Source organism: Cyanistes caeruleus, chromosome Z (genome assembly GCF_971803275.1).
Source record: "Cyanistes caeruleus chromosome Z, bCyaCae1.hap1.1, whole genome shotgun sequence".
Lineage (NCBI taxonomy): Eukaryota > Metazoa > Chordata > Aves > Passeriformes > Paridae > Cyanistes > Cyanistes caeruleus.
Window position 1 is genome coordinate 46,640,849 of NC_141732.1, and position 12,053 is coordinate 46,652,901.

General features: G+C 36.3%; 1 long non-coding RNA gene across 2 annotated transcripts in view; it reads right to left on the bottom strand.

Annotated features, from left to right (window-relative positions):
- The window catches only part of LOC111940794 (uncharacterized), a 10,433-nt gene extending 1,628 nt beyond the window's left edge, over nt 1–8,805 (bottom strand). Inside the window, exons 1-4 of one of the 2 annotated variants that reach the window (XR_015281029.1) lie at nt 8,084–8,805; nt 6,877–6,975; nt 2,937–3,001; nt 1–129 (exon numbers count right to left, since the gene is read on the bottom strand). The exon at nt 1–129 is cut by the window's left edge and continues 1,628 nt beyond it. This is a non-coding gene — a long non-coding RNA (uncharacterized LOC111940794). Of the gene's footprint in view, nt 130–1,997; nt 3,002–6,876; nt 6,976–8,083 lie in introns of those variants that run through there. The other variant, XR_015281030.1, reaches the window with a different exon arrangement.
- Nucleotides 8,806–12,053: the final 3,248 nt, after the last annotated feature.

Sequence of the window (12,053 nt, forward strand, 5' to 3'; positions counted from 1 at the left end):
CCCACGTATGTGTAAACTGCAGGTTTACATGCAGGTAAACTGCTGCAAAATTTTGGAATGTTGCATGCTGTTGAGTAAAAACTTGCTCCTGGGCTCTGTCTTAACTCATTTAGTTTCATGAAATATCTCCTAGATAAGAGAAACATACATCACATGGTTAGTCAGAAATTATTCTCGAAGTTCATTAAATCTCATCTTGGGAATTTAAATGAACTCAAGTAAGTAAATTAAGTGCTGAGTTAATTAAGTTGTTAATTAGTTAATTAACTGTTATGGTTTTAAGTGATGCCATTATCAAAGTGACATAAATTCCAGTTTAATTTCCTATATGTAGAACGTCTTTATGAAACTGTAAAAGCTTGGGGGCTTAATTCTTTCCACACAGTTTTGCACCAAGTACTAAGATATTCATAACAGGGATTTTATTATTTAGTGGCAAGGGCAATTTTAAAAATAATTTAACTAATTACTATTTAAAATAAATTACTTTTCTCATTGTGTTACTTTATCTTGGAATAAAACTTCAGATGTATGAAAATGACGCAAGAAGGTGAAAATTTTGTAAAATTTTGTGTTTGGAAGAATTGTCCTCTTTCAGGGTGGGATCTTTTCTGATCACCAGAAAATATTAAACTTGTACATGCGGATATTGTGGGATTTTTTTTACTTTTTTTTGTGTTAAGCACTACATTGCATGACATTGTTGCTGTAGAAGGCTAAAAAATTCTGCATGTATCTTTTTTTGGCCCTGTTTAATACTATACTATATAATATTTACTCAGGAATTTGTACCTAAGTCTGTCCTGTTCACATGCCTTTGGTTTTTTTCACAAATAATTGATGAGGAAGAGAGGATCTTAAAGGAAAGACAACTTGGCCTGCCTTAAAGCACTCATTTAGGTCACTCAGTTGTTGCCAAGTTATTGTAATTGTGTGTCCTGTTTTTACTAATAAAGGCAAAAGGGTGGCTAAGAAATACAGAATTAAAGATATCTAACTTTATCTTCTTACTTCAGGAAATAAGAAGTATCCCACAAGTGTCAGTGTCATAGCTGAGTCTGTGGAGATGCCACAGAGACCTAGAAGGCTTAATTTGGTTAAAACCACAGCGCAGTCAGTATTTTAATGCAAAGAATATGGATGCAACTTCTGGGTAGGAAGCCTCATTTAGTTTTTTCTAGCATGCTTCCACAGAGCTCCTTACAGATAGCTTGACAGCTAGCTCTTACAGTGATGGAAACATGAAGAAGGTTTTGGAATGATTAATATGCGAAGAAGGTTTTGAAGAATCCTTGATGCTGCCAGTGTATTTTATTTAAATTTATTTTATATCTAGTTATATACATTGAGGTAGTGGGGTTTTGGCTAAAATATAGATAGGAACACATGTGTCTCTATAACTTAACATTAACTTTATATCAGTTCATCAGCTTGCCTGAATTGCACCATATGGTACTCAGCTCAATCAAAAACAATAGTTACATGAACTCTTGACTTGTGCTCCCATGTGTTTTATATCCAAACCCAAGAAATCATACAAATTATAGCTGAAAGACATAATAGGTTTATTGCCAAAGCAATGCAGAGCATTCCCTACAGGGCTTTTTCATGTGTGCTCTGCATTCTAACTCAAATTACCTGAGCAACAGATCTCCCTGTTAAGAAATCTGTTTCAGTTTTCTAAAAATTTCATGGTCAAGAAGCTTTTCCCACTTTGTCTACAATTATCCCACTATTTTTAATTATACTGTCTGTGCAATACTAAGCAATAATTTGAATTTTGGAGTTTATGGCCTTCAGGTATTGCGATTATTTTAAGATGTTTGTTATGTTATATGCCATTCTCTAAGCCAGGATAGCAAAATGTACAAGCATGCAGTAACTTCTAAATAATGCTGCTGATTAATTCCACTGCCACTCTTGTTCTATTTTTATTTTTCTTTTTTAGTTGTAGTTCTGCTAGTAAAGAATTCAATGAACAACCTTTCATATCTGAATGATTTCAGAAAAATAATTTATTTTTTTCTATGTTAGGGAAAATCTAAATCACTCTTAATACTTTTTGGTGTTTGGGTGATGACAGTTTTAACAGCAACCAGCTTATCATTACTACTGATATGGTTTTTGTGGAAATGCAGAAATTTATTTGTGCTGGAGGATGTGCTTAAAAAGAAACTTTAAATTGAAAACAAAATAACGAAAATATTCTAAAATAAAAATATTTTTTTCTAATTCAAGAAAAAATGTTTTTAATGAGCCCTATTTTGTATGAACACAGAAGAATCTTGCTTCATAAACATGCCTGATTCTTTTTGAGTTACAGTCCTTTCTGGAACGGCTGATATTCTTGATACATCCAGCAGAGGAAACAGAGGTTGGGTAGCAATATTTTTTCCTTTAAGTTTAGTCCTGGCAGCAATGAAAAAGAGTGCTGCTGTCATTACAATCTTGTTTTTCATTTCAGTGCCACATCGGCATACTTCTAAATCCTTGATCCTTAATATGGAAGAATCATCCATCCATCTATATGTAAATATATAGGTATGTATGTATGTATACACATACATGTATATCTGCATGCAATGGATAGTATTTGTGGGCAAATGCTCCATATTCTTAGAAAGCAAAAGGTATTTGATAATTTATTATATTTGGGAGATGCTGTATTTTAGCTTGGACAGTACATTAATGAGATCTTTGTTTATTACTGCTGAAAATTAACAGTTTATCCTTGCAGAAAGGTAAAAATTCTTAGGTTGGTAAAATTTTGAACGCGTCTTTTATTTGAAGACGTGCAAATTTTGGCACATACACTATTATTACTACAAAAGCTATCTCAAACATCTATCCATCTAAGTTATGCCTGTGTGGGTGTAATAGGAAAACCTGAAGAACAATAGAAGACTTTTACACACGCTTGCTGTAGTCATTCTTACTTTGGTTGTTACTGCTATGCAGGCTTGGGGAGGTGTGTCCTTGAAACTATCAGGTCAGTTCATGGCTAGAACATAAGAATAATTGCAGAAAATATGTATGAGCATCCATGAATAACCATGGTGATAGCTACATCTGCCACTGCCTGTTGAAAATTAAGTATAATGGTTAATTAGTCTGGAATTGAGAGTCCTTTTATATACGCACTGTAACAACTTTAGTCAATACATTGATGAAGGTTTGTGTAGTTAACAGTTCCTTCCTTCTCAAAATAAAGTAATTTTCTAATAGGGAGGCTGGGGAATTCCTGAGATGTCTCTAAATAAGTTGTTCTTAATGTTCTCGGTGTGTTTGGCATAAAACTGGATTTTTCTGGTTTTTACATGAAACTGAATCAAGTTCTGCATATGAGGTTATACAAGCCTGTCATTCTTTCTTTAAGTAAATAAAAGTTTCTGGTTTATTTTCTTTTCCTAGAAATTGTGGCCTCTCTGTTTAAGACCTGAAAGTGTTTGGAGAATGCTGGCGCATGTCATATCTAATGTGAAATTATTTTTCTCACGTTTTGTTGTACAGTATACGCCGTAAGTTTCTCTCAGTTAATGTAGAACCATCTGACTTAATAGCCCAGTCTTACACCTTTATGTTTCTCCATATGAGAAAATAGTGTCTTTACTCCAGATCATGCCTTTTTCCATATACCCTAAGTATACAGTCATTGGGAAAGAAGGAAAATTCAAATTCATATCTTGCAGAAAAAAAAATTGTTTCATGGTCATGAATTTGTTTGTTTTTCCCTATCTAGGGTCAGGTGAGACAAAGCTATATTTTCAGATGTGTTTGCTGGGGGTACAATGCCTAGGTTAATTTAGCATTAATTTTTTGAATTCCCAGATTGCCTAAGAGCTCATGCCATGAGAATCAGCAATATTAAGTACTGTCAAGAATGAAACAGAAAGGATCATGTATTCCAGATATTCATCATTTATGTGCTTTTAAACAGCCATGAACTAAACTGTCTTTAAATTTGTATTTTTAGTGTTGTACAATCAAAAGAACTCTAACAAGAAAAACAAGAATGAGCCTACTGTGCACGTCTCTAGACTTCCTCTTTCCTTACTTGGACAGCCAAATAAATGAGTGGAAAAATGGTAGGAAAAAGATTAATATGGGCTGCTGGAGATCATAGCTGGTGACTATTTAAAGCCCACTTCAGAAAATTTTCTATTGCTCTAAGAAAATACTGTGTTTCCTTAGGAACAAATTTGATATCAAACAGAATCAGATCTGGGGTAAGTTTCCGGAGTAGCGTTCATCAGCCTCTCCTCTGCTGATGTAAAACAAATCAGCGTGCACGTCTCTGCTGTTTCTTGATAATGCTTAAGAGCACTTCGGTGTGGTAGCATGCTTCAAAATTGTATGCTGTGAATGTTTTAGAGGTGTAAGATTTTCAGCTGGTTGGTTTTCAAAGGCAAACCACTATGGACAAACAATATACATGTGTCTTTGAAGGAGACTGTATACATTAATAAAGTGGGGTGTATTATGTCTGTGGACAGGCAGCAAATATATAAAGTTTAAGGCAAATGCATGCCAAAACAATTACTGAAAGCTGAGACATTAGTTATTTTAAAATTTACTCATTTGAGTATTATGGAGAAAATATTCAACATATATATTTTTTCAGAGTAAGATATTTGGGCTATGCTCTGCAGGTGTATAATGAAAAATGAACAGTGGAGCACATAGAAATGCTTTTAAAGAACATTTGATTTTATATAAGCATATAACGTCTCCTAATATTTCAGAGATACAGTTTTTTATTATTATTGTTGTTGTTAACAACAGCAGCAACAACAGTAATATTTTTCATTTTATGTATTTTCCAAAGTTTTCAGTCCATATGAATCAGTTTTGAGTTCCTTTGCTGTGGAGCAGCTCTCTAACCAAGCAGTAGAGGGCATTCTTTCTTTAGGAGACAGAACTAGTTCCTTCAAAAGACTAGTATTTTATCCAGGAAGTTGGTGTCCTTGAGGCCTCTTTGTCTTTAAGTACAGGCCGTTCACATGTAGATACTGGAGATAGGATGAAAGGGTAAATTCTTACATCAACTGTACAATATATTGCTTAGGGTTGAGTACTGAGTTACTAAAATTGTATATGTCTTCCATTATTTCATAGAGTATTTCTGGAGAAATGGAAGTTTATATACCTTTCACTCAAATTCATTGCAGCATTTTTCATAAATTCACTTCCCTCTACGCTTCCCTCTGAGCTAATTAATTTGGTATGAACAAACAATTATCCTATAAAAGCTTTTTTAATAGTACTTACAGCAAACTACTCATAATCCACTTAGTTATATACACCAACCTGGGTAGATATTTTGAGAGCATATTCATTTTAAGTTGTTGGGGACCTCATTAAAATTCCAATTAGCATATTGTTTCTAATAGGTTTTTACATATTTAAGCCAGCCTTGCTTGTAATTAAATTTAGTGTGGTGTGTTCCTCTTCTACCTGGAAAATGCTATCTCTTCTGGGAAAAATGAGCATTGATGGTTAGACCCCACCCATTCAACATCTGGAGGTTCTCCACTCAGCTGTCTGGAGCCTGTGCAGTCAGAGCCCCACACTGAGCAGCAGTATGTGTGCTGTTTCTATCTATATGCACTTTAACAACATGAGAAAAACAAAAATATCTGATGCCAGATATTAAAATTACATATTAAATTTGAGGCTGCCTACTGCAGTTAGAATCATGATGTTGCAGCTGAGTATATTAAATAAAACTCTTTCCCAGGGCATTTACCTAATGATTCACATCTGCTATTTTATAATTTTTCTCTAACGTTGCCTGGTCATCAATAGTGTATAACCTCATTGTATGTTAAAAAGAAACACCATGGGAGAAACAATAATTGACAAATACAAGAAGCCCGAAGAGACAGACAATGGAATGTGATCTAATATATCACTACTCTGCTTATGATACATGATTTCATTTGAAGTCTGGTGAGTTATTGTTTTAACTTTGCACAAATTTGGCTTTAGAATCAAACCAACTGTTTTGTTTCTATATAGCACTCCTGACAGACCCTTCTTACAACAAAATTTTTGATCTCTGCTTCAGGATTTTTCTCCAACTTTATGAAAGAAGTTTTACAGACAATATTTTTTTGCTTTAAAAAACCCCAAAACTAACTAAAACAAACACAACACATTAGTGTTTATTAGAAAAAAATAGCAATCAGTTATGAATCAGAAAAAAACCCTTTTGTTCTGTGTGTGAAAGGGGAGAGTCCAGAATCTAATGCCCCTTCAGCTGCCTAATAGTTCTTCTGGTACTAAAAACCTTAAAATAGTTACTTAAGATAATGCCTGCAAATAAAATACTTTTCCAAGTCACTGGACTACTGATTTGCACTATATTTCCTTGATATTTTGATTTTAAATAAACAGGTTTTGCTTATCAGATTCCAGAATCTAACTCTGCAAAGCAATCCATATTTCCAAGGATGACTGTGAGCAGGAAACAAGTGAATTTGGGCACACCTAGATGCCAATTAAGTGTAAAAGAGTGAAATAATCCTGAAAAGTAAGTACCACAGCTTTCTTCAGCTGTAGAATTCTGAAGATTTTTCTGAGGATGGAACTTCTGTAGTTTAGCAGGAATATCTGCCCCATGATTTTCTTCTATATTAATGGGTTGGCAAAGAGAACATAAGAGAAGGGACATTCAAGCTCACAAAAGAGTAATGGCAACAAAAGTTATTCCCAGTTCAAACTGTCATTTTTTGAGAAGGCTCACAGATTTGAAATTCAAAAGGGCTTTTTGTAGAGAAGTAGCCAGAGTGAAGCCCAAAATGAAAACCTCTTTTTTATTCTTTTATCTGTTTGGATTTTTTAAATTTAACCATGAAGAAGGAGAATTATGCTTACACGTAGTTCAATGAAAAGCCCCAATAAGAACTTCTGATGCTAAGCGAGGTGATGAGAGTGCAGAGCAAGACTGGTCAGCCAAGAGAAAGCAGGACCTCTCTGAAAAGTAAAGAGCTGTCAGTTGGGTCATCTGACTCATAGTGTGAAATAATAAAGAATCACAGAATTAATAACATTGGAAAAGACATTTGAGACCATTAAGTCCAACCAATGACAAAACACCACCTTTTTAACCACACCATGGAAGTGAGTGCCTCATCCAGACTTTTCTTAAACACCTCCAGGGATGGCGACTCCACCAACTCCCTGGGCAGCTTACTCCAGTGCCCAGCCACCCTTTCTGGGAAGAACAGAATATGGGTTGGTAAGCTTCATCCTATGACTTTAATCCCAAGTAAGTGGAAAAAGGCTAAGGAGCAGGGAAAGCTCTTTAGACCAGTTGCTGGACTGGGCGAGACGCAGGTGAATTAGACAAAAGAATTCAACACTTATGGGTGTTGGCCTGTTCTAATATCTCATTGCTCCATCTTGGCAGTTTATATTTGAATGAAACAATTTTTTAGGCACTTTTCTCAGTGCTTTTATAGATTCTTAGGAAGTTAGGCAGTAATGTAACATATTTTTCGTATTTACATTTTTTTTATTTGTGCAGAGATAGTTGAACATAGTCTTAAATTGGTCCATGAAAGCCAGTGGGCTGCAGCTGATTTGTTTAAAAACAGAGAAGTAGCCTGGGGTGAGAAGAATATTTAATGCAAGCATCCCAGGTTCTTCATGTTCTTCTTTAAACTGGTGTTTTTCAGTTTAAATTGTGACATACCGCTTTTTTGCTTCAAAGCAGGAAGATTGAAATCTTGACTTTGCATTTAGCTGCCTGACCAGTGAACTTAGGGCTTTGTAGATGCAAAGCTTTGGGCGGAAAGTATTTAACAGATTAACTAGGAAAGGGAAAATTCCCTGATAAATGTCTAGTCTAATGTTTATGGTGCACATCGTAGAATCACAGAATGGCTTGGGTTGGAAGGGACCTTAAAGATTATCTCCTTCCATCCCAACTGCCATGATGTCATGGAGTTACTTTACCTTTAAGGGAGCTGGAGTTGCTGGGAAGTGCTTGGAGTCTTTTCTCCTGACCAATTATCGGTCATTGCTGGGAATTGACAGCAGTTTAGGCCATTGAAAAGTGGGATCAACTTGTGAACCCTACCTTAAAATGTAAAAGCAGAGCTCTCTGGGTTCTCTTTGTTTTCTGGCTGTGGAGGGTGGCTGAGCTCCAGGCCTCCCGTCCCTGCCCAGGCCATGCGGCCGGGCGGGGATGGGGCCGGGCCTGCTCCGTCTCCCGGCCGGGAGATGGGGGGGCCTGGGGAAGGTTTTCCTCGGCCCCGGGCCGGGCCGATCTCTGGCTCGGCTGCAGGTTTTGCTGTAACTAATTCACTAGAAACTGCCCAGTGAAGAAAGAGGGAGGCCCTAGACTTGCAGCGGGTTGGAGCAGTGACCACACGCTCCAGAGCAGCCATGAGGAACCTTCCATCGCAGACGGCTCCAGCTCCTGTTCAGCAGAGATCTCCGAACCATCTACAAAAGCCTGGGCAAGATTTTAACTCTTTCATTACCCAGATGAGACTTGCGGATTAATCTTTTTATCCAGAGAGAGAGAGAGAGAGAGATAAACATGAAAAGAGACTTTATAAACTACCAGTGACAGGAAAGAAAAGAAGCTTCAGGAAAGGTAGAGAATTAAGAAGATGCTTTAATTAAGCTGAAATATCTCCCTGTTAAAACTATGGAGATGGACAATGAAGTCCTGAAAAGAACTCCTTTAATTCATGATACAGGATCTAGAGAGGAATAGTGTTCAAAGTGTAAATTTGAGTAAAGAGTAATTATAGTATAGTGAAGTGCTGGGAGATTTGAAGCCTTGAGAGGCAATGAGAAAACTGTTTTCTGGTGAAGCTCACAGAAACAGATGAAGACTTTTTTTTGTTTTTTTTTTGCCTTTGAATAACTTATCCTTAAAAATGCTATCTCTAGACTCATGGCCCATACACACTTCAGAGTGATGTGAAAATGGGAGGAGTGAACTCTAATAATAGCAGCTCTGAGCAGCTAACATTAGGGCAATAGAAAACTATAACAAAAATAGTTTTCTTGTGAGAAACTCCATAAATTAACAGGAAGAAACTTCTGTTTCTCTATAAAGACTGGTGAAAAGACTAGCAAGAATTGGGACTGTTTTAACCATCAAAGTTCCAGAGTTTTTGTCTCTGTTGTCATGTGAACGGGGAAGTGGTGGGTAGATAGGGGATGGAAGGGTTTTTCTGGAGGTTTATTCTGGTGTTCTTGTTGTTGTAGTTTGTCAATAAACTTTCTTTTTTTTCCCTTTTAAGTTGTATGCCTGTTTTGCTCTTGTTCTAATCCATATCTCACAGCAAGAAGTAAGTAATTTTCTTAGTTATTGGTTTAAAACCACGACACATGAGCAGGGACAACTATCTCTAGACTCTGAGGTTGCTCAGAACCCTGTCCAACCTGGCCTTGAACACCCCCAGGGATGGGGCATCCACAGCTTTTCTGGGCAACCTGTGCCAGTGTCTCACCACCCCCACAGTAAATAAATTTTTCTTCGTATCTAATATAATCTGCTGTGTTTAATTTTGAAGCCATTGCCCTTTGTCCAACCACTGCATGCTCTTGTAAAGAGTCCCTCTCCAGACTTCTTGTAGACTCCCTTCAGGTAATAAAGGCTCCCTTCAGGTAGCTGACTGGTAATCCTTTTTATATGTCAGCAGCAGTCCTCAGAAGAAATGGAAAAGTAAAAAAACAGATTGATTTACAGTACTGTAGTTGTATGAAGTCTGGCTGTCTTGGGAATAAAAATGTAATGTGTAATGTGATCTTAAACTTTTTAAAAATATTTACTGATGCTGGAGTAATGATGTTATCTATCCTGAATGCTAACTCAAAATAAGATCTCTAATTGTCTGGAAAAGGACAGCATTCTCTATGATACTTGTTTATTTTTTTCAGGAAAAAAATGACAACAGAAAACATTAAACATTGTCTTTAAATATTAAATATCCTAGTGCACCATAAATTTTTTATGTGCCAATTAACGAAGCAATATCTGTCTTTGTTTCTGTGCAAATGTAAGAGGACTGCAAAGAGTTCAGCAGACAGAATACTAGCTGCAGTGAGAGGAAAAGACAGCACTACAAAGCAAAACTGCAGCTCCCAGAAGAGACCTTATTTCACTCAAATAATGTTTTAAGAAACAGGAATCTTGGGATTTTTAAAAACATCTTAATTTTTGGAAATGCTTGAAGGATATAACAGATTTTTAAGAAGTGCTTTTAGGAAATTAGTGCTTTAGCTTAGCAACTTACCTCTAACATTAAGGAAATGAATGTTACAAAAAAACAGAATAGCAAATGGTGCAGCTGTAGCTATTCACAAATGCAAGTATATTTTTATAGATAAACGCATCACCAAGATGTTATTGCAGGTTCCTCTTGCTGATACCACTTGTATTATAGTTGTATATTGTAAGACTGTTTTCAAGATGCATACTCGTCTCCACCTGGCAAAGTACTACGAGTTTCTACCTCTAGAGAGCTATGAATGTTAAATGGCAGCATGTAGGAAAGAAGGAATTTCTTAAATTTGGCACAATTAACATGAAAATGCCCTGCCTCTAGCTATCTTTGGGGCTGAGTACTTGTAGAAGAGTTAGATGTTTGATAAGCTGAACATGAAGTTTGTGACAAAACTTGGTATGGTAATTTCTGGGCAAAGGGCGCCTGTTTGGGCTACATGACAATGTATGCACACGGCATCATTCCAGGACTTTGTGTTTTCAGAGTTGGAGTACTCTAGCAGTTGAAGGTTAACACAAAGGTCTGAATGTGTAAGAATAGTTCCCTTTCCCACATAAACCCATAGTTCATAGAATACAATAAGGAAAGTAGGAATTCTTGGTATTAATTTGTTTATATAGATATATACTTTATTGCTGAGTTGAGAAAGATCTGTGCCATCACTGAATTCCAGTTAAAAAAGCAATTGTTACAGTCATTGGTTTTTAGCTTACTACGAGCATAAGACTACATATTTCCTAGTGCGAAAACATGGTTGCAACTATTCTTAATACCAGCACCTTTTGGAATTCTAAAAGTCTACTGGGCTAGGCTTCATCTAGTCTAGCTTTGAACTTTTCTCCCTTTGTCTCAAGTACACACCCATACTATCCTCCTTTCCCAACACCATTTCCAAACATCCCTCCACCTTTCAGGCTGTTAACATTTTAAAGGCAATGGGACATTAAGAACATGAATCAAGTTAGTAGAATGATTCTAGAGAGTCTCTTTTCCTTAAATCCTGCATGAAATAGCCCTGAAAACAAACTGTTATTTTTTTCCTATTAGAGCATGCCTTTTTTGTCTGGCTCACTGAACTACATTGATGTTTTACAAGATCTTCAAAAATTCCTATTGTACCTGCTATATATCTGCCTAGGTATTTGCTATATAAAAGCTATAGACTTCAGAGCAGAGTTTTCTGCTGTTCTTTTCTGCTCAAAGCAATCAGTGTCAGCAACTCTCCAAATTGATATTCATTATGTAATATATATATATAGATATGTATATATATATATGTATGTATATATATATATACAGGACTAATATACAGTACTTATGATGAGATCTCAACAGGTTCAGAGGAAAGATTTTTCATGTTTTGATATTGGAATTTGGTTAGTTTTAAACACAGAGGAATTAACAGCCTAGGCTCTGGTTGTAAAAATTTTGTGAGGTTTGCAAGACCTAATTAGGCAGGTGTATTCTTCACTTTTCTTTTTGTGTGGGCCTGTGAGATAAGTAGAAAGAACTTAAAATTTGTTTCCTCCTCTCAGGTCCTGCTATTGAAATGCAGATAGAATTAAGCACATAAGAAGAAGCATGTTTTGATTGTAGAACTGTCAATGTGGTTTAAATAGTTTGGACTGGTAATCTCTTGTTATGTTATTGCTTATGGCTGTGCAGTGGGTTGACCATGGCTGGACTCCAGATGCTGACCACAGATGCACTATCCATTCCTTCCTCAGCTGGGCAGGGGGAGAGAAAATAGAATAAAAGGATTATGGGTCAAGATAAGGACAGGAAGAGATCATTCATCAAAAC